General features: G+C 36.7%; 1 long non-coding RNA gene across 1 annotated transcript in view; it reads right to left on the reverse strand.

The window, feature by feature from the left end:
• LOC110357916 (uncharacterized) overlaps positions 1–22,951 on the reverse strand; it is a 108,865-nt gene that overhangs the window by 65,334 nt on the left and 20,580 nt on the right. The window lies entirely within an intron of this gene.

The raw sequence follows: 22,951 nt of genomic DNA on the forward strand, positions 1-22,951 counted from the left end.
AATGGCACCTCTGCAATGCTGTAATTGGTGCTGAATGATTTTATGTTTTTATAACATTGAGCTTGCAATGCTATGCAGCATGGCAAGGACATGCAAATGGTATAGTGGCTCACAGGCTGATTTAATATCAGAAGGCAAGCTATAGATCAAGGAAAGGAGTTAGGTGATACCTCAGCATGATTTAATCTTGAACCTGGGAGATGAGATGGCTGAGCAAATAGAAAATGGTATCAGTTATAAGATTGATAATAAGGAAGTGAATGTGTTAAAAAATAATTTGCTCCATAAAAACGGCTTTTCAAATGTCGGCAATTACACCAAACAGAAATTGCTTCCTTGGGTGTCATACTTTCAGACAGAATTAATGAGTGACTTAATAACTTCTGTATTAACATAATAGGCTAGTTAGACTAATTCACTGGAAAAGTAGAAGTTTCTTTATATATTTTAACATAGCATTGTTATTGGTAAGTGTATTTTATTAAGTGAAAGGGAAATGAATTAAATCACAGGTTAAAAGGATTAGTTAATTTAGCCAGTATCAGTCCAAAGGGATATGAACAATTAATAACTAAAAGCATATTTACCATCACAAAATCATGTAATCTGTCAAATAAAAAGATACATTTTGCCCTAAGTGTATACACCAATCTGCAAAGCAGCATAAAGTTTTTAAACTGTAGTAGTATTCACTCCACCATCATTAAACTTCTCTCATAATTTTTATAAAGGGATTTACTACTTGCCCATTTCACCTTGAAGATTTGCCATGTATGTTCTTAGTGACTAATCCAAATTGGTGCTGAGCACCTGCAACTTCTATTGAAATTTTCAGTGAAAGTTACAGGTTCTATCAGCAGCCCAGAAGCTAATTTTATTGTCTCTCTCTGAGTCTTTGAGTCATTTCCACTGTGCTTTTTGGAGCACGACAGACCAAAGCTAGGCAAACAAATAAACATAGGAGTGCTCCTTAAGCTCCAAGTAAATTAATATTCATTTACTCATTTCTGTTCTTCTCAGTTTGCTGAAAATAAGGTCAATTTGAAAAGAAACACAGATTCTTCCAAAATGTACAAAGTAGTACACACATTAGATATACAATATGTCAGGGAAGATTCCCATGACAAAATATGCCCATTTTTCATCTCCCTGTAGTCACTGGTTCTGCATGGAGTGTGTTGTTGCTTGCTTCTATTCCAGATGGAACCTTTAGGCTCAGGTGAGGCTAAAATCCTACAGTCACAGATATTTCTTGCTACCAGAAGTTTACCACAAGATCACTGTAAACATTGCAAGGATGAGTCAAGACTGTTCTTTTTCAGCAAATTGCATCCCATTTAGGAATGGAACCCAAATGGCTTGTTTACTTGTACAAGGATTTTGTGTATTCATACCTACAATGGAAGCACAGAGCCAATGTGTACCAAAGTCTATACTAACCTGCTGTTCTTCTCAAGTATCTCCAATGCTTAATAGCTTGAGGTTGATATTATATTTATGTCCTGTGTTAAATGGAACAAGATATTTTCTCCTTAATTTCAATCTTTTTTTTCTTTAACTTCATAAGAATAATACAAGTCCTGCCTCATGGTATCATGGTTTTCTCTCATGACTTAGGCACAAGTAATTAGATTGCTCAGTTATGATGGACTTAGTGAAATCAAATTTATTTCAGGGTATGTAAAAAGAATTTCCCCTTTACCATGACAGTGTGAAAAGGACATAACCTCATCTGAAACAGAGGTCTAAAATCATAAAGGATCTAGTTCAATCTTGAGTTTTATGCCAGAAGATAATGCTGGGATGTATTGAAGGTCCATTTGAGGGCTAAGCTGGAGAACATGTTGTAGGACTGCACGTGAAATGTATTAAAAAATTATTCCTCAGATATAGAAACAAATTCAAAGATGCATGTGGTTACAGTAGCTGAAAAATTCACTTGTAACGCTGCCTTTTCATAGTGAATCAGAATTATGACATTCGAGCAAGTTAAGGTGATCTTTTCCCATCCCTCAAGAAAACTCAAGCAGAACTGATTTATTTTGCCAAAAATGCAATTATTATTTACAGTTGTCCTGTCCCCACATTCTGTATTTCTCATGCGAACAAAAAAACTGTTGTAATATTAAAATGTGGGGGAAAAAAAAAAACAACAAACAAACAAACAAAACCAACCAAACAAACAAAAAAACCCACACACAAAAAAACAAAACACAGGTCAGATTTCAATAAAGGTACAATAGTGCATTGTATGCATCAAATCATACTGCAAGGAACAGTGCCTATAAATATCAAATAGCCTCAAAAATCACTCAGCTGCAGAAGCTTGGAAACCAGACCATTGCAGTATGCTACTGTTTGCTCTTGATTCTAGAAATCTTTCTGTTTATCTAAGGCAGCTGCTGACCCATATTACTTTTTGTACTTTTCCAAATGGCTTTCACATAGGTCCAAGCTACCTACAGAATAAAAATAAGTGGTAAAAAGCATTATGCTATTCTGTGTCCTTATCACCAGAAAATATATGTAACAATGGTCAATGACATTTGCCTCTAGTATAAGTACTAGCTGAAATTATTCAAGTCCAGTATGAATTTTCAGCCTGACCACCTATGAAAAGAGAAACTGTATCACCAGAGAATATATTGACTAAGAAACAGCCTGAACAACAATACACAAAAAAAAATCAGAAATAAGCAGAAGTAATTTTAGTGGGAAATTAACAATCACAACTGGTATGAAAGGTAACATGATTTTTACTAGTGACTTTCCGGTCCTTACTGCATGTTTCCTATGCTTTAAGTGGTTTCTCATTGCCTGGAAAAAAATTTTCTACATCCATTCAAGCTGAATGAAATTTGGGATAACAAGTGATAGCTGATGTTTCATGTATAGTACTTAATAATGTTTAACACCATTTCTCTAAGTCTCTGCACTCTGTTTGGTCACGCGACAATAAGAAGGTGCCTTAAACTCTTTGTCATAAAGGGAATCAGTCTAGCAGAGAAGAGTCTGAATTCACTTGTGGAAGAATATATTTCAAAATGTATCTTCTTCAGATCTAATATTCTATTACACATTTATACTGGATGCATTAAAAGAAGTTTTTATGCTCCCATGACATCATATTTTGAGATACACATCCTAAGGCAGCAGGGATGTAGTCCCCCAAGAGGCTTCTTTCAGCTATCTGAAGAAGACCCCATCAACTTCTTCTGTATAAAATGGTCGATAGCAGATACCCACAAGAACATTGCTTGTGTTGCCCTACCCACTAATCCTGATCAGCTCATCATCCACCCACAGGCAGAACTCAGGCACCCCTGCTGCTTTTTCACATCAGGACAGATCTCTCTCCTCACCATCCTGCCTGGCCCTTCATAAAGAGCTTGTATCTATCCATCAAAGTACCCCAGTCATCTGAGTTATCCCACCACACCTCCATGACCCCAAAGAGATCATAGCCCTGTTTGTTCCTCATGCTTCATGCATTTTTGTACAGGAGTTGTGTGCTGTATCTGAGGAAGCTTGTGGTTGGCTTTGATATTGAGGAAAAAACAGTGTCCACCTTTACTCCCTCAGGATGCCATTTGGAAGAACAGTCAGCCTGTCATGAGAAACAAAGTTACTGGAGTTACCTCAATCTACAGTGAAAGATTAAGAGAAACTTGAATTGCTTGCACTTGCCACTGCACACTAACAAATTTATATCGTGGCCCAGCTGCTGTGCAGCAGCTTTTCACCCACAATAACTTAATTGTTTTTCTAATCTTTAAAAAACTTAAAACATTGGAAAATGTGTCTGTTTCATCAGCTGACAAACTATAAAAAAGCTTTTTCGTATTTTTTTACATTTTGTGTTGCTTATTAGATATTGAGGGGAATCTCTCCTGTAACTTCATAGTGTTTCAGAAACAACAAAATAATTTATCTAATGGTCAGCAAGAAAGGCAGAGTTATACTGGCATATTTAAAAGCTTTTATTAAAAGTATGCTGCCAATACCATATTTTAGTGAGTTAGTGATTCCTTTAAAGATTGAATGTAGACTGTTCACAGTGTCGGTAAAACTAATTTTACGGTTTCCATCCCTACTAAGAAATATTTAAAAATAGATACTTTGAAAAGTTTCTGAGTATTTGCAAGACGAAATTAACTTTTAGAGTTAATATAGTTTCGTGAAGGTGCCCTTGGACATCCTGATCCACTTATACCTAAGACAGATCAACTATAAAAGTATGAGGGAACTCTGGAGGAATTTATTAGAAAACAATAAAGGAACGAAAAAGCCAGCAATAGTTCCAGTTATGGGATCAGTACTAACATACATGGGTTATTTTTAAGCCACTTAAGTAACAAAGTATCTATTTTAAAGAGGTTTGTTTTTTTGGTGTGGTGGGTTTTTTGTTGTTTTTTTGGGGGTTTTGTTTGTTTGTTTGTTTGTTTTCCAGAATCTGTGGTGTGAGGTAGCATATTTATAAATTTAGAGCCATTTAACTGATTAGGAACAGCTAAAATCCTTGTTTTGCTCATTTAGTAATAAATGGCAGGAATCCTAAGAGTAGCATAAGGCTTCAAGCTGGAAAACAAAATACCATCCACTCCTTTCCTCCATTTGCAAAATATTTTACATGTGGATAACAAAGGTATATGTAACATTCAGATAACTGCACTGCAAATTCAGAAACATCATAACACCATAGTTAGGGACTCAACTTTGGTTCTTTGTTTTGAATTCCCTGTTGTCCTTCAACATATGAGACATATCTCTTTCTCCCTCCATTCCTTTCCCCTCCTTAAATTATATATGCAGTATAAATAAAATATATAATAATACAATATACGCATTCAATATATATAGTAAAATAATAAGGCTCACTGAAGGCAATAGAATCATCAGCCTTATATACAAGCACTTAGAAAGTGCTCTTACTTAAAAAGTCCACATTGATAGTATTTTGCCCACCGAAATAATAATAAGATGGCATGGATCAGTTAGTACCAATGCACAAATGTTTTATATAAACAGATTGCATCTTCCATTTCTTACTCCTTAAATCACATCATTTTCTCAGTGACTAATGTTTTTTATCAAATACACAATGGACTTTGTGCATAACATGGGTTAATTTCCCTGGTGATTTGTTCAAACTTGTGCGGATAATTAGACACTGAATCAAATGACTTTGTGATATGATGTTTGCCCTTCAGTTTAAATAATCAAAATCAAATTTGTTGTCTTTTTAAAGGACATGCCTTAACACAATGTATCACGTAACGAATTTTGGTGAAATGTCATAGTCCAGGATATGCAGAAACGAATCAGGTTAGATCAGTAGAACTTTCTGAAACAATGGCAGGCATCAATTACAGCTTTAAAATTTCTTGAAGACTAGGATGCACAGAATAAATACAGACCATTTATTACAGCCTCACAGACTATGTATCAGAACACAGACTGCATTTTCAGAATCATCAATAACGGTAACTTCAGCCCTCTGCATCACAAAAGCTGTCTATGCCAATGGCAGCAGACAGATCGAGGCAAATGTCTTACTTATTTGCCAAATTAAATTGTATACATCTGTGCAAATATTTTTTAGCTATATTTGGAGTATGTATCAGCATAGCTCCTTTGGAATTAGCTATTTAATGCTCGACACCTGGTCTTTCTTGTTAATTTATATTTAGTATATTTATATTTTACCCTGATTTGCATAAGCACACAAAGATTAAAGTGTATATAGTTATTGATTTTTCCTCTGGTAATGCAAATTTTCTTAAAAAAATGCCATTTTATTGTCTTTTTATCTTTCCTCTTATTTAAATCTCCTGATTGTTCTGTTTCTTATTAAGATACGTTTTCTGATATTTATGAAGATACAATTAGCTTGGATCCTCGACAGTGATTTTGCTTCACACATAAAAATGAACCAAGATAGGAAGGGGAGTAAGATATGCTATGAAAGGCAGCCCACAATAAAGGTGAAACAACAGCTCCCCTCAAGATAATATGTGACAATGAGAGAACAAGTCACCACTATTTAAATTATATTAATAAGTAATAGGCTTGTATGTTACAGGATACTCTCCCACCATTTTACCCCTGTCATCACTCTTTTGATTCTGAAATTTCTACTTTTGTCAACTGACATAAAATATAGCAGACTAAGGCCAGTGATATTTTACCTAGAATCTGCTTGCCTTTTTGTTATATTTATGGTTGAAAACATAATACCAGTTTTTGTGGATGTTATACTTTACAGATTAGAAAAAAATTAAAGGAGGAATTTTCTGTGTAGCTCATACCATGATCTATTGTAGCTGAGAACCACATCTCTTCCTGACAGTAATGGAAGTTGCAAGTTTTATTAGATACCTGTCAGTCTGCTAAGTTTATCTTGGTTGTTAGTTTATTGTGAATATATGCATGTTAAAAACAAACAAAATAAAAGCCCGCAGCATTTGATGCCCCACTGGGGTAAATTAGTACCACTTCACCATTTGGAATTTCAATCTGAGGCTTTTTCTGTCCTTTATCATTAAATATATGTTCAGAAGAATGCATCTTCAAAACAATTTTTCATAGACAGAAATGCTGCTCATCAGCAGCTCGCAGTGCTCCATATGGCAAAAGATATTGCTGAGCTATTCGATCACACCAGCAGTTGTGGCGTATAGGAAACACCACCTACTATAGCCTGTATGTAAGAGCACGAGTGTGTGAAAGCAGCAGCCAAAGGGGTATAATGGCTGCAAGAGAATCAGGATACCTTGTGGAACTGTCACATTCAAAAGAGGGGGAGAGTTAATAAAGGAATACCAGTATTTTGAAAACTGCAGCTATATCAAGAGAAATAATATATCAGCAACAGCAAGCAATACAGAGATGAAAAGCTTAGCCAGCTGCACCAGGTGAGCACGTTATCGGTACAAGTCGTTACTTTGGTGAAAAAGGGAAAGAAATAAGTATAGAAATGGGAGACCATTGTCAGCTTAATTTTTAAAGCAGTTTTGTGGAATCAAGAAAAGGTCCTATTTACCAAACAGCACTTTTTCCTTTTTTTTTTTTTTCCTCTATAGAGAAGGCAGAATTTAAAAACATATTTTTTATTAGAATCGTGACAGAAGTTTTCTCATCTGCTTTTAACACGTGTGTGGAATACTAGCTTCACATGTTCCCCGTATTCATCACTGTCTTATGAAGAAGCACACAGACAATTTCCATTGCAATTTCTAGTGGAGGTGTATACTTTACATAAATAAAAGTCACCTAATCTAAAAGCAGTAACATCAAGGAAAACCTCTGCATATCCCATTACGAAGTACAGTCAGTTCTAAGTTGTTAATTGTGCAAGACAGATTAAGCTGAAGGATCTTGATCCACAACCAGCATCTAGTTAATGTCAGGAATTATCACTACAATGTAGCTTTCATTTATCCACAAACTGCAACTATGACATCTCTCCTGAGATGTGAAGATGACCTTTGTCTGACAGAAAAACACTGAAATCGTCAACTGGTGGAGTCAAGGTATAGATGAAATTTCACAGAGTAATTTTACTGTCTTTGACCAGAGTACTCAGTCAAAGCTCAGGGCACTGTGTATTGATTCAGTTAGGAGGAAGGTGGTGATGGAGTCAGATGTCTTTGATGTAATCTATTTACTTACAAAGAATGAGGAAGCTTCTGAACTGCTGCAGAAAGCAAACAACAGTTTCCTTGATCATTCTTCCAAAAATCTTTCAAGCTGGCATTCAGAGCAAGTTTTCTTTCTTAGATGTTAAAAAAACATTTATCAGATGGAAAAAGATAAACAACTCAAGATCATTTCAGGCGCTAATTTCTGTGACTTTTATTACTTGGAGCCATTCTCCTGTGCTCCAGAACCTTAGTAACTATGTATTATATTTCTTATCTTAGACACTTGTTTTTCCCAAGAGTACATTTCTACATTCAAAGTTTCATATGAATGAGTGAATATGACTTCACCAGCTCATGAGTGTCCAGTTGAACACAGAAGGTGGAAGCTGGTAGTATTTAATCTAAATAGTTTAGCAAGTAAGCTTGAATAATTTCTTGTAACTAGTGTAAATGAAGGATGCTGGTTATATCTCCTGGTTTCTAAAAGACTATGCTGAACTCCTAACATCTGTTACTAGTACTAGCACACAGAAAATGACTGTTTAAATGCTAAGGGAACATACACATAAACCAATATCAGTTTTCAGTGCTGATATTGAATCAAAAAGTTAGAGCATAGTAATTAGTTTGGCATCATAGGTGGCACTCACCTCCATTTGTTATTATCTAGCATCCAGTAAGCACTCATGCTCTCTGCTATAAGTGCATGTGAATGCCAGCAGAGGCTTTATGATGGACCTTTTTGATTTGTGCATGGCAAGATGGTGTGACTGTGGAACTAGTGTTATATATCTCTGTATTCTTGGCACCATCTCAATGTGGAACAGTGTTCCACATGGAAGATTAGCCTTCGTTAGGCAGTGAAGCTGCAAAATTAAATCAGACAATCCAGAAGCTGACATATGGGCAGTGCATTTGAGTAGCAAAAGACAAGTAAAGGGAAGGCATGTTGGACGAAATTTAGATTTTTATTTTAATCTGTATTGTTACATTTCAGTAATCTTATGTATTTTGAGCCCATTTTACTGATCTGAATAAAGAACTCTGCACAGAGCTGCTTGAGAGCCATGGATGTTTAACATCCATTCCTTGCAACACAAGGTATTTGAAAAAAAACATGAAAATACCTGAATCAGATCACATCCAGACTGGAATATGCCACATTTTAAGTCCACTGCATATGTTACATCCTACAGCTGTGAGGCAAACTGAGAAGAAAATGAAGACAACTTCTATTAAGGCAAAATGGAAAAAAAAAAAACATCTACAGAAATTTCATATACTTACAACCTCCTACTTCTTTTGTGGTCACAAGGATATACGCAACACTATCTGACAAATGTATAGACATACTATGTTATTTGAAAGGACAGAATATCTGGAACAGCAATTTATTTTCAGGGGTGCAATCACAAGTGGTTTGCAAATACACCACTTATTCATGAGGCAGAAATTCAACAAAAGAGCTTCTTTAAAAAAGGTTATAGTATAGCAGCTTCTTTGTCAATCGTACTAATTCAGCTTCTGCACAGTATATTTTTTTTACATTAATAATGTCTTAAGATAGAAAGAAATAGAAGAGGTAGACTCAGTCAAATGGCACTATATGAAAATATATTATTTTGTGTTCTCTTCAGGAAAGAATGCACTCTGCGCCACAATAAAATACATTTTTTTTTTTTTAAATCAAGATATAAATATGCCACTTTTAATCTTTGTCCTATGGTTCCAGAAAAATTTGCACCGTATAAGGCAAGCCATGTCAGTAGCTGCAGTAAAAGTCTTCAATTTAATTCTACCTCTTAAATTTGAGCAAGCATCAGCAATGTGAGGACAAGAAAGCTATAATAAGCTGGAAAGCTGATTCTTGAAAAATAATTATTTTAGAAGTGCATTTCTTTCAAGCTCCTGGCACTACGGTGTAAGAAATCAAATGGGTTGGGGGCCTGTATGTGACAGCCGACAGCCAAACATCCAGGGGTGTCACTGGCAGCCGCAGCCCCAGCGCAGCGAACGCTCCCGCCGCCGCGCCCGTTGGCGGTGCTGCAGCGCCCCCTGCAGCCCCTGGCCGGCTGCGGGGCCGGTGCCGCTCGGGGTTTCTTCGGGGAAAAGGAGCCAGGTTGTTCTTTCTCCCCCACCCCCGCCCTCCAGCGGAGCCCAAAGCCTTCTGAAAAAGATAAAGTTGAACTGCTCAGATAATTTTAATTGCTGTTTTTATTATAAAAAAAAAAAAAAGGAGCTGGATTTCTTAAATGTATGCTTCTAAGCCGTGAACTTGTCTCCCTGATCGTCGTGTGCATGGGTTTTCATGATAGCTGATTAGCTCCTGTGGATGGTCCAATTATAAGCTTTAGAAAGTCATCCAAAGCAGCAAATTAATGCTTTAAGGGGCACTGAAGAAAATAAAAGCTTTTCATCTCTTAGGAGTTGTGAATGAACAAACTGCTGCCAACTTTGCAGGCAGGATGTTAACAAAAATATTTTTTAAAATATGCCAGCCCTTTTTCAGAACTCATGAAATCTGTAAATACATTAAATATATATCAGATGCTTAGAGGGAGAGTAAAATGTTTGATTGCTGTCCCTGGCATAACTCTCAGGAAACAACTTCTTAGAAATTTCAGACGTTAAATTGGCACACACTGTTTATTCAGTTTATATAAACCATCCTGTTTCTGCAATAAAATGATTTGCTCTAGTTCTTATTTTAAATCTAAAACTATACTTCAGCCACTTTGCTTTAAATCTAAGATACCACTTTTGAAAATTCAAAAGAATATTTCATGTCTTGAAAAGTACCGTCCTGAGACTTAAAAATTTTTTTTTTATCTTAAACATAAGATAAAAGATACAAAGTCTTTTTTTCATCTCCACCTGGCATTTGGTTGTATACTTCCTTGTTTTTTCATATGATCCCCTTCCTGCTCACTCTCTGGCCCCATGTTAGGTCAACTGGCTTAAACCAGTCTTGTGGGGTTCTTTCTGAAATGAAACATTTTGCTGATGTGTACATCAATTTCTTTCATTTATATGAGCCACCTTATTATGAACAATATATTATCAACCATCTCATTGCCAGCTGTAATATTATTACTGCATTGAATGAGAAGTGAAGTGTAACCAAAGCAGCATCCAGGCTGGATGGGACCCCAGGAGGTCTCTAGTCCAATCTCCTGCTCACAGCATGGCCAGCCCTGAGGTCAGACCAGATTGCTCAGGGCAATCTCAAAATCTGCCAAGGACAGTGTGAAACCTCTCTGGGCAGCTTGTTCCACAGTTTGGCTGTCCTCGTGGAGGACAAGATTTTCCTTGCATCTGACCTGAATATTTCTTGTTTCCATTTGTGCCAGTTGTCTCTTGGCCCTCTACTCTGCATTGCTGTGAAGAGCCTCTGTCTTCCTGATGACCACCTGTAGATGCTGAAAGGCTGCTGTTAGCTCCCCCCCAAGCTCTCTCCCAGGCTGAACAAGCCCAGCTCCTTCAGGCACTTTTAGTAGGTCAACTGCTACAGCCCCTGGCCAGCTTGGGGTCCTTCCACTGAACAAACTTCAGTGAACGTTAACCCTGTATCAGAGGCCCCAAGATGAGAGGCAGTATTTCCAGACTCCCTGACAGTTCATGTACACATGGCCACGGCCTCTCAACTGATACCTACACTCCCATATGCTTTTGTTTTTGTTCTTTTCTTAAAGGAGCAGCCTCTCATGTCTTATGAAATCAGAATGTTTTAACATTCACCCAACAACTTTCCTACACTGGAGTTTTGTTCATGTTTGCATAATAATATACCACAACATAGACAATATTCTGTGATTCCTGAAGGTATTCCCAAGAAGATTTTACTTGTCTTACTAAAAAGAATGATTATAGTTCTACTGCAAAAATCAGAATACCTCTTTAAATTTCACTCTTTGGAAACTTCTTGGAATTCTGCACTTTGTATAAATTTGGATGTAGGCCACCCAAAGTTAACTCTGTCTCTTAAAAAAATGCTGTTTTACAAAATCCAGGGAATTCTGTAAGATACTACTGTGTTTAATTCCAAGTAGCTACAAAAAGTGCTGAAAGATAGGAATAAAGCAGATATTTGATCTAGTTTTCTGTGATGCTAAAAGCATCCCCTACTTAACTTGCACTGAAATGAGGTAAATTCAACACCACAGCACAGCATAGCATCAGACTATTGCATTCCAAACACCTCTCTGTCACACCTCAAATTTGGCCAGGCAGCAGCAGGAGTGTCACTGCTCCCCAGAACAGGACAAGCCAGATGCCAGCTCAGGCAGGGGCAGTGCTCCTCTCAGCTGGGGCACAGCCCCATGGTGTGGGGACTGGGATGAGCAGGATGCTGACAGCAAGGTCCACTGACAATCCCAGATTGTGTCAAGCAGAACAGAGTCAGGTCCAGGGTCCTTCCTGTGACTCCAGCCCAGCACCAGCAGGAGACAGGACTAGAAGAGGGTCTGAGGATGGGACTGGGGCAGAGGCAAGGCTGGAGACTGAGCAAGGGGCAGGAATGCCTGTGGCAGAGCTCAGGCAGGGTGCCCAGGGGTGGAGATGGGGATCCCAGACAGGACTGGTCAAGTTAAAACCTCTTCTTGTTCAGAAAAATTAGACAGAAAAGGTGATCAAGGGGAATATGATGCAGTTGAAGAAAAAAGGTTTAATATGTGCTGACTTGCATCTTTTTTTTCAGATGCAATTAAAAGACTTTAACTTCTCTTTTTATATATAGGAATAAAAGTCAATTAAATCATTCAAAAATACATTGAAAAGGTACAAATACCTTTACTAGGGCAACTTTGATGTGTAATGTCAGGAACCTGGAAAACTTAAATAAAAACTTATCTTTCTCTAGGCTGCTGGAAAAATTCCCAGTGTTCATTAAAGATTGATGTTTCAAATAAGTTCTTCAACTACCTCCAGAGTCATACTCAGGGATGTATCAAAAACCACATACCTGTCAAGTCACTGAGATACTGAGAGTGATGCAAGCTCTGGGACTCCTTTACATAGACCTGTGGCCATTGTCATCACCACTGATCAACCTGACAGCTATCAGTTTCTGCAATAGACAACCAGAATTCACCGGTATAATTCCTTCTTTACTGCCCATTTTTCATCTCTGCATCTTTCTGTTGGGTTAATCGTTTTTATATAGAGACCTCTACTCTCCCAAAGGATACGTACTTCTTCCTAATAGTACAAAAGAAAGTCGGAATTTTGACAGGACTGTAAATATCTTAGTCATAAAGTCAAATTCTATTCTTCCAGCTAATGCATCTGGAGATACAGGGATGTCTGCAGTAAGTGCACTGAATCATGGAGAACAGTGGCTGGGGAGAGGTGCCATCTTTGTACAACCAGCTGCAAAGGGTCGCTGACAAACTTGTTCCCACAGTGCTGGTGCCTTCCCTTTGTTTAGCTTCTGGCTAAAGTCAAGACATCCGTTTCTCCTGCCCGTACTCAGTCAGGGTCTGATCTAACTCACATTGCTGTATTACAGTGACCTCATATCCTTGTAAATGGTATATTGGTTGAAACCACTCCATAAAACTGACATACTGCTCTTTCTACTCTCCACCTTTTATTCCTTACTTAGCCATTTGATTATTTTTAATTATTTAGCTGGTTGCAAGTTATCTGGTCATATGTTTGAAAATGTGCAAATATATTCGACTTGTTGCAGTGATGTATGCACCCTGTGTGTTTAGGTTTGAATCCTTGTTCTGGACTAGACAGGTTCCTGACAATATCCCTCTCTGCTGTGTCCTGAGGTATTTCTCATCTGCTATCCACTCTCATTTTACCTCATGCTATGCTGTTTTTGCATAGATTTTCTGTCAAGGAAGAAGGAAAAGGTAGGATTTTGTGTTTTATCCATCTCTGTTCTTTATCTTTCTTTACATCTCTCTCTCTCCTTTTTTTTTTTTTTTTTTTCCTAGCAACTCCACATTCTATCCAAGTGGGGGAATGAAAGCCACCACTACAGAACTTGGAGGTAAGCAGTTCTGCCTATGAGCCCTTCAGGGTTAGTGTGCTCTTTTAGCCATTCCAGCAGGTGTGTATCTTCATTTCCAGACATAAATATTTTAAAAACCTGACTCCACATGCCACAGTGGCAGGAAAGGGAAGCTAGTCAAATTGCTCTATCAACTTGTAGCTTTCTACATCTGTGCCCGACTGACAAAAAAGAGGTAAGTACTCCTGAGAGAAGAACTGAGCAATAAAATTGTGCCTTTTGGGAATATTTCCAGTGAATCTAGAATGATGTCCTGTCTCCTCACCTTTTCCACCAGCTGATCTGCTACCATAGCATTACTTCATCCACAGGTCTGCAATCAGAACTGGAAGAACCTACTACCAAACTTGAAAAATTCCATAAAGATTCAGAAGTTTTTCCCATAGTCATTGTCCCTAAAATGTCAGAATTTATGTACAGTCAAATCGTACTGATTTGACACACCATCCACACAGAAGAAAGAATAAATGAAACATTTCAGATTCAATTATGTGATGACTATCAAAATATACTGAATTTTAAGAGTTGACCAGTGTGTCTAGTTACTCAGCTTTCCAAAAGTTAGTTGATGTCATTGTTGCCAGAAGAATGATTGCATTTGCTGAATTTTATGGCCTAAGGCTCAAAATCTCTACCAGCTCCTATTATAGTTTATTCTAAATCTAGCCAATATATATTATATTTTTGTACAGAATTTTCTACATAATGACCTCAGCTGCTTGTAGAAACAGACTTTCAATGAGGTGCAGCATCATAGTTATGGATTTTCTGGGTAAAATAAATATGTTTAATAAATATGCAAATAGTTCTAACTTCTCCAGTGGAAAATTATATTTAAAAATAACAAAGATTGGTTTTAAGACTCTGTTTTCCACAAAAAAAAAAAAAAAAAAAGTAAAAGTGCTTATATTATGTACATATGCACATAAGCAAAATAAAGATGTTATACAATTTTCATATTAACTACATGTTTTTATCACTAGCATGAATAATTTACTTTCAGAAATTCACACATGCAGATCTCCATAAAGATGTACGTATTCACCAGAAAAAATATATATGTGTGTATATATAGATATAAAAATATACATACATATACACACAATTTGCACGGTAGCCTAGTTGACTTTTTAAGGAAAAAGGGATTAAAGTTTTGCCTATTACACTGTACTTTAAGACACTCAATTTATCTCAGTACATTTCTTTTCATTTCAGACCTCGGTTAAGGATCTTAAAGAGGACAGGAGGTTCAAATGAAGGGCAAGACATTACCTTTACCATTGCACTGAATGTGCCAAATACAGAGGCTCTGGCTCTCCATACTTCAGTGACAGCCTCCCCCAAATTCTCGCCATATCCTCTTTAAATATTGTTACATTTCTGATTACAACATCTGTATAACCAGAAGGAGAAAGAAATGTCCATGTTTAGGCACTGGGCTGAGATTTGGGGATCAGGAATCAGTCCTTGTTTTGCCAAAATAACCTTAGGTGAATCATTTTGTGTCTTACAAATAATGGCATTAATAATATTCTTTAAGGTGATATATATTAAGCATTCAGAGGTCTTCAGATATAAGAGTAATTTATGCAACTTACAAAAAAAAATTTCATTATAACTCACTACTCGGTTGTAGTTGAAGCCATGGGTCAACAGGTCTGCATAGAAACACACACAGCAGAAAAATGGGTCGCATATTTTATATTATGGAAAATCTAAGACATGCTTATTAGAAATTAGTTGATCCATGTAAATGAAAAATGAAATAATAGAGGAAATCTAACTATAACAAAATGTAAAGTCATCAATCTATTGATTCTTCACTGAAAGGGTTATTGAGCACTGGAACAGGCTGCCCAGGGAAGTTGTTGAGTCACCATCCCTGGAGGTTTTTAAAAGACAAGTAGATGTGGTACATAGGGACATGGTTTAGTGTTGAACTTGGCAGTGATAGGTTAATGGCTGGACTCTATGATCTTAAAGGTCTTTTCCAACCTAGAAGACTCTATGACTCTACAATTTTAAGATTGTACAATGTACACCAGCAATTCACATTTCAGGAGAAAATACATTGTTGCCTTTTTCAATCACTGATAGAATTTTGCTCTGAGGAATGATTCATTTTTCATAAAAGACTATTTACTTTGAAATACATCTTAAATGTTTTTAGCTTTTAGTTCCTCAGAGAGCTACTTTTCAGATGAGTATACCAACCCGAAAATTAGCTCTGGAAAAAAAAATCTTCCCTTGTGAGTTGAATGTGCAAGGGAATGATACTTGTGAGAAGTGCACAAGAGCAAGATACAGAGCACTTGAGAAAGATGAGGAAAAGACATCATGGCCTAGAGTATCTTTCCTGTACATCTAAAGCATACTAAACATACTGGAGGATTTGCTGTTTTTCTTCAGTAGACAGCTGTTGTTCACTAGCATCACTACTCTGTCTTATTACATGCTTCACAATATCTATTTTATTTTAAACAAGACATCCATAGATTTTTCCAAGTTTTGCTCAATATTATAGTATTTTCAAAATCAATTCAAGAAAAGAAAACAACTTTGAAATCAAGATTTTTTTGTTGAAATTCTGCAGTAAAAATTAAGGAGTAGGCGCCAGTATTTTTTTGCTTGAACTGAGTTTTGTTTATACAATAATCAGTTCCAAAGAATTAGTAGCTACCTGAACATTATCACAAAAAGTTACTATTTCACAATACATTTTAAGCATTCTTGTTTCCTGTGATGAAAATAAGTCCATAGCTATTAAATATGTAGTGGCAAGATAGAACCAAAGGGAAAAGTCAGGTATCTGATAGATGGTGGAGAAGAGGAAGAGTCTCTTACCATGACCAGAACAGAAAGAGACTTAGCTAAGTATCAAATCCTTTATGTACTGACAATCTAAGAAGCCATCTGTTCATTTATTTCTGGAGGATTTTCCAGGAAAACACTTAGGTCAGTTGGTTAGTAACTTAACACCAATTTATGTTGTCTGAAATCCCTATTTTATGTTCTCTTTATATTTTTCTTTTTGTTTGCTTTTTTGTTTTTTAACTCATGGTCAAACTAAAGTCAACCCCTTCCAAGACGGAATAACAGTAAATATCCTATATTATTTATCTATCAGATATTGATATTCCAATATTAGCTCACTTGCTGTAACTATTTAAGCAAAATGCCTTTTGTAACTTTCTGTCACTCAAAGACTATAACATTAAGATTTGGCATGAGAGAAAAAACACCATCCATTTTATTAGTCTTCCATTTGACAAGAGTTATTCTACTGCATTGAGCTGGACCAAATAAACAAAGGATGGGTCTCAGCTGTCATACAGCTTTTGCCCCTTTGGCTGCCTAGCACTGGAAAAGAGACAGATCCCTCACCTTCCTCTGCAGAATAACTACCATCTTACTCATTGTATCAAACAATTTTTTAGGACTATTGATCTATATACTGTATTCCTACTAGCAACTTCATATTTTTTCTATAACCTGAAGTTAGAACCCAGCATTTCAGATCACCCTGAGCTACTGCTAACTAATAAACAGTTGTGTAACATGCGGTGAATATGTCAAGACCACCACCAGCTGACCCAGAAGAGATCTAATTATTTCTTTTGCCTTTCATGCCAAAAGAATTCCAAAAATTTCACTGACATATCATTGTTCATTATGGGAACATTATGTGACTACATGCAATTCAGATAGTGTAAAGATATCTTTACATAGATGTTCTGTTAAAACTACAATCCTCTTTAAACTTTAACTTGAATAAGTAAAATATATATATATGTTTGTGTTTTTTTTTTTTTTTTTGTTGTTGTTGTTGTTTGTTTGGTTGTGGTTTTTTTTTTTTTCAATATTGTGCTAGTATAACTCACCCACTAGAGTGTGTGTGTGTGTGTGTTTGAGAGAGAGTGGGAGAGAGAGATGTTCCGTTGCCCATTTGACTCACAAAGAGTTGATTCTGTTGCGGGACAGTCTCATCTGACTTTGTCATTTTTAAGGCAGAAATAGCTTTCCAAATGTATGGAATAGTGACAGATACGCTGATGCAACAGTATAACTAATAACAAAGCACAAAGTGAGTACAAGGTTGATAAAGTATGAAATGTTTTTTATTATCTGCCTGTGATGTTCTCCTGCAGTCTGAGTTTAAAGCCTATGGTGTATGGGCATTTCAACAGTAAGCAATATAGTGGCTGAAAGGAATATATAAATCTTATTCCTTATTCCATGCTCTATAGCTTTTGGGTGCTTCATATCTTTAGTTGCTATTACTAATAGTTTCTGTTCCACCTCACGCTTCTCTCTTACTGCATCTCAGCTTCAGAGGTCCTTTTTCCTACTCTGATCACATGCACACACGACAGTTACCCACAATAAAGAATTTCTACTAAATAGCATCCCAATTCAAAGATTCTTCCTTGTCACACACCTTGAAGTGTCACCAGCAGGCCCATCTCATACACTTCCCCCTATCATCCCTAACTGAATATAAGTATTATACCCTGGGACACAAGGAAGTCTGTAACATCAGTGAGACAAACTGTGCTTTAGGAGGTAAATTAGGCACATAGAGAATGGAGGGGCTTTTATTTTTATAATCTAGTAGCAACAAAATAAAGTTCTTTGTAGAGAAGCAGAATCTTTCCCACAGCGGCTGATGTGATGCATCATTGTTATGGCATGGTTAAAGCAGTCTCTTCTGGCAGTGTTTCCTGATTTTACAAGCCTGTGTGGGCAGGTTTCCTACTGCAGCAATTATATTGTCTAATGAAGTTCTTAATCCTATGAACTGTACCTATCAAATTGCTGTGCTACATGTCATCACCAAAGACAGATGTAGAATTTGTGGTTTTAATTCCTATCCATTTTGAAATCAAACAGGAGGATTTAAAGTTTTTATTTCTTTCTTGATCTTTTATTTTTTCCTAATGAATTGTGTTGCCTTGAGCATGAATAAGAGCTACAAAAAGTGCTTTCAAAGCAAAATTAGTGAAGCTAATAATTTTATCTTTTATTTTAAATAAGTTCACTTACAACCTTTTCTCAAAGCTGCATTTTTTTTCACAAAAATGTCATTACATCTGCTTTTTACTACCACCTAAATTTTTGTTTTGTAATTGGTACTATATTTTTGCAAAAAAAACAGTCAAACCAAATGTCACTAAAAGTAGAAAAACAAGAAGGAAAGTGACATAACTTTGAATAAAAAAATCATAGAAAATATTGTGAGAAATGCAGAGTTCAGAATGACATGCTTAACCATACAATGTAAGTGGCAAAGGCAGGCATGTGGAAACCATCACAGAAGCACACCAAAAATGAATTTATGCTCCAAACAGGCTTTATTCTAACCAGAACTGTTTAGCAGAGAACCAGCTAGAAATGGAGTTTAACCAGAATTATTCAGCACTTTGACAACATAATAAAACACTGATTTGGATACTGGTTAGAAGTTTAGACTACATAGTGGATTTGGACTCAAAGGATCTCGAAACTTTAGAATGATGACTCAAACTGTGCATTCAGCCACTCACAAAAAGTGCGGACTCTCAAGGGTACCCAGAAGATATAATCACTAACCAATCATTACGATAATTTCCTTAGACAGATCCTGAATCTAATGAGGAGAGTCTCCAACTGCCAGCCCAGGGAGGGTTCAAGAAAGATCAACTCAACATGAATCTCCAGCGGGCTCCATTTATACCCTAGTTGAATTTAAGATAAAGTCATTTAAGTTGGTGGTCTAGAAATATCTCTCAACCAAGGTGTTTAATTTGTCAAGAGCCATGTCTGTCAACCAAGGGGTGTGTGTATGAGCATAGTGATCCATTGGCTGGTGCTTTTGGAGGGCTTGTGAGGGGAGAGAAATGACATCTGCCACACTTGTAATTGGGGAAACATTAGAACTGAGCTCTTGTGGCTGGGGCATGTGACGTGAGAAACACCAGTTTATGCTGGATAAGGGCAGGGTTAAGCACATCTAGCATCTTCCAATACTGCCAGAAATCCCCTCCCTCACAAAACCTTTTTATGTTTTCCCATGATACGAAGATAGTATTTGCTGTTGTAATAACTATTGCTCCTTTAAGAGTCTGCCCTGCAAGTACTGGAATAGTTAAAATAGTTTTTTTTGGTAACATGTAAGGAATTCTTCTTGACTGTAACCCCATTCTGGTCCATCAGCCTATCTAAGTACCTACAGTTATTTTCATGTTTTAACCATGAGACTAAAATAACAGCATGAAGTGGAGACATTTTCAGCAGCCTGTCAGGATTTGTGTGCAGATATTATAAAGGATTCCCTGGTCTGGGTCTCAGAGGAGATACTGGTTTAAAAAACTGCAAGACACGAGATAATGGCAAAGTGCAGAAATAAGTGAAGGAATGAGATGAAACTGAGAATGGAAATAAACACAATTTTGTTAATTTGGCTTTGGAAGATTTTTACTTTCAATTTATCCAATTAATACTTGAGTTGGCGTATAAAAACTTCTATTGCATTGAAAATATTTGGCTTTGGAAAAAAAAAGGAAAGACTGTGTGTGCTAGCAGAGGATTCTAAACCTAGAAGAAATAGATAACAAATTGGTGACAGCAGGTTACAAATTGGTGACAGCAGGTATCCTATCCTAACAGTGCAAATTTAACAAATTGCATTTTATGTTCACTTTTCTGAAGTAAGTGCTACCACCATAAAAGGAGTAAGTGAACCTTGCTTTTGTCCCACAGATTTTAAATGGTGCTGTGGAACTTCGAAATAATCTACTCCCAGTGTGTACTTTTTTCTGGTCAGTGGCACTCGAAACATGTTTCATCTTGTCTCTTAAAATTGTAGCATGGATACCAGAGTGTAAGTTTACAAGCTATTAGCCCTATTAAAATTATTAATAATATGAGGACAAACCTCTTTACTTTGAGGGTGACAGAGCACCAGAATAGCCTGCCCAGAGAGGTTGTTGAGTCTCCTCTTGAGACATTCAAGACCTGCCTGGACGTGATCCTGCGTGATCTGCTCTAGGTGAACCTGCTTTAGCAGGGGGGTTGGACTAGGTGATCTCCAGAGGTCCCTTTCAATCCCAACAATTTGCATCAGGAGGTTATCATCAACACACTAGAGGAACCTCCTGGACTGTGGCTGGCTGGCTGAGTAGTCCTTCCAGCAAACATCAGAGAAGTTAAAATCCCCCACAACAACCAGGGCCTATGACTGTGAGGTTGTTCTCAGCTGCCTGTAGAAGGCCTCATCAACTTCCACACCCTGCTCTGGTGGCCTGTAATAGACACCCACAACAGTATCACCCCTGCCAGCCTGCCCCTTAATTCTCACCCACAGACTCTCAACTCGCTCCTCATCCGCCCCTGGACAGGGGCTACATTTTTTCACAAAAATGTCATTACATTCACTTTTTACTATCATCCAAGTTTTTATTTTGTAATTGGTACTATATTTACTACTATATTTACTAGGAAGCAAGCTTTGAAACAGGTTGGCTTTGAAAATTCATTTAAATTAAGAATACAAGCATTACTTGATGCATATCTTAATTTATTACTATTATAAGGGTTGGTTTAATGTTTGTGAAGATAAATAGGCTAGAAAAAAATTGAAAATAAAATCTTATTTACAAACTATATATAGCTCCAGTTCCCTTAGAATTATTATTTAGACTGCAGAGCTAGAAACAAAGAACTTTATTAAGGTGATATGTAATTTTGCCTTGTTTATGTACAAAGATTTTTTGGTTTATCTGCAAAAATTAAGGAATTATACTGCACTTTGTACTGTGATTAATTTTTATACACCTAATAAGTTATACTCCTGATTGTATAATGACTGGTTTAATCTTATTCATGAAACATTCCCTGTTTTTACTTTTTATATATATTACATGAATAAAACTTTCAATAAGTTTTTTTTTTTTTAGGATATAGTATAGTAAAAGACCAGATGCTAGATCATGTCTATTCTCTGGAAACAGAAAAATGCATTCAAAATAAACAAACAAACAAGCCATTGTAGGATTAATCTCTGGATTAAAAAAAATCTGTTTGATGAGCCACTTAAAAAACTCTGCTTCTGCAACAGATCATTGGGTCAACATAACATGAGTTGTTACTGCTATTCCAGACTACTGGAAACTTTTGTTTGAGGCATGTTTTCTCTCATCTTTTTCTTAGGCTAAGATGCAGAATGTTCCTCAGATGGGGTTTCAGTGAGGGTTATTCCACAAGGCACAACGTGAGGCCAGCACACTGATGGAACCTCTGGTTCAGTGGAGGGTCTTGCTGTTAGAACAGCGCTCACACTGGTGTTTGTTTGTGAGCAGCAATGCAGACCTGCCTGTAAAATGCCAATTATCCGGGGAAAAGGCCATTTCTTTTCCCCCTCCCCTCACGTACTTACACTGAGCACAGCAAGGTCTTGATATAATTTGAGACCACAGTGAAGTAGAACTGACAAATACTTGCAGTTGAGCTGATGCATTTACCTAAGTATTTCTGTTTCAGATTTGTCTTCACATTGGTCTCAAAGAAGATAAAGGGAAATTATATGGAACTTTTTCCCCAATTACATCATCACCATCAGACCCATCAAAATTTTGCAGATTTCAGGACTTACAAAAGGATCTTCTATTGCAGGAAGAAGCTATGAAGTTAACTGTTCTTTTTAAGGGTTTTTGAGATTCTTTATTCTTTATGCCCTTTTCAAGAGAATTACAAGCTGGCTTAGTTGTAGCTGTTTATAGCGATGTATTTAAGGAGTTAATCAATACTAGCCTTGGAAACATAAAATGGCTTAAATCTTAGGAGCAAGTACAATGGAGAATTGCATTGTTATTCTGTGACTGGTCTTTTCTCAGTTTCCATAATAATTAAAACTTTCAGTCATCTGCTTTTCCAACAGTATACATGGTAGTTCTTGAATTATGATGTAGGGTTTTTTCCTTTACTAGTTTTCAAGATATTTGGAAAATGGATTCCAGAGGGAGAAGTACTCATCTTTGCACATATTGTATGCCTAGTATTCACTATATTCAGCACCTATCTAGTTGGCAGAACAAACAAATCTTATTCCTCAATTCACATGTGGAAAGCTATGTAAGTGCTTTGTAATATTTTTGAAAGTATCATTAATCTATATCTGTAGTCCTACTGTCATATGAATCATGCTAAAAATGGACTTATTCTGTCATTTCATGCTAACGTATGCTAATGCTAATAAGACTAGTTGTAAGAGATGTCAAAAGTTCTAGTAAAAACATTTGCATATAGCATT

The sequence above is a fragment of the Columba livia genome, chromosome 4, assembly GCF_036013475.1.
Source record: "Columba livia isolate bColLiv1 breed racing homer chromosome 4, bColLiv1.pat.W.v2, whole genome shotgun sequence".
NCBI lineage: Eukaryota > Metazoa > Chordata > Aves > Columbiformes > Columbidae > Columba > Columba livia.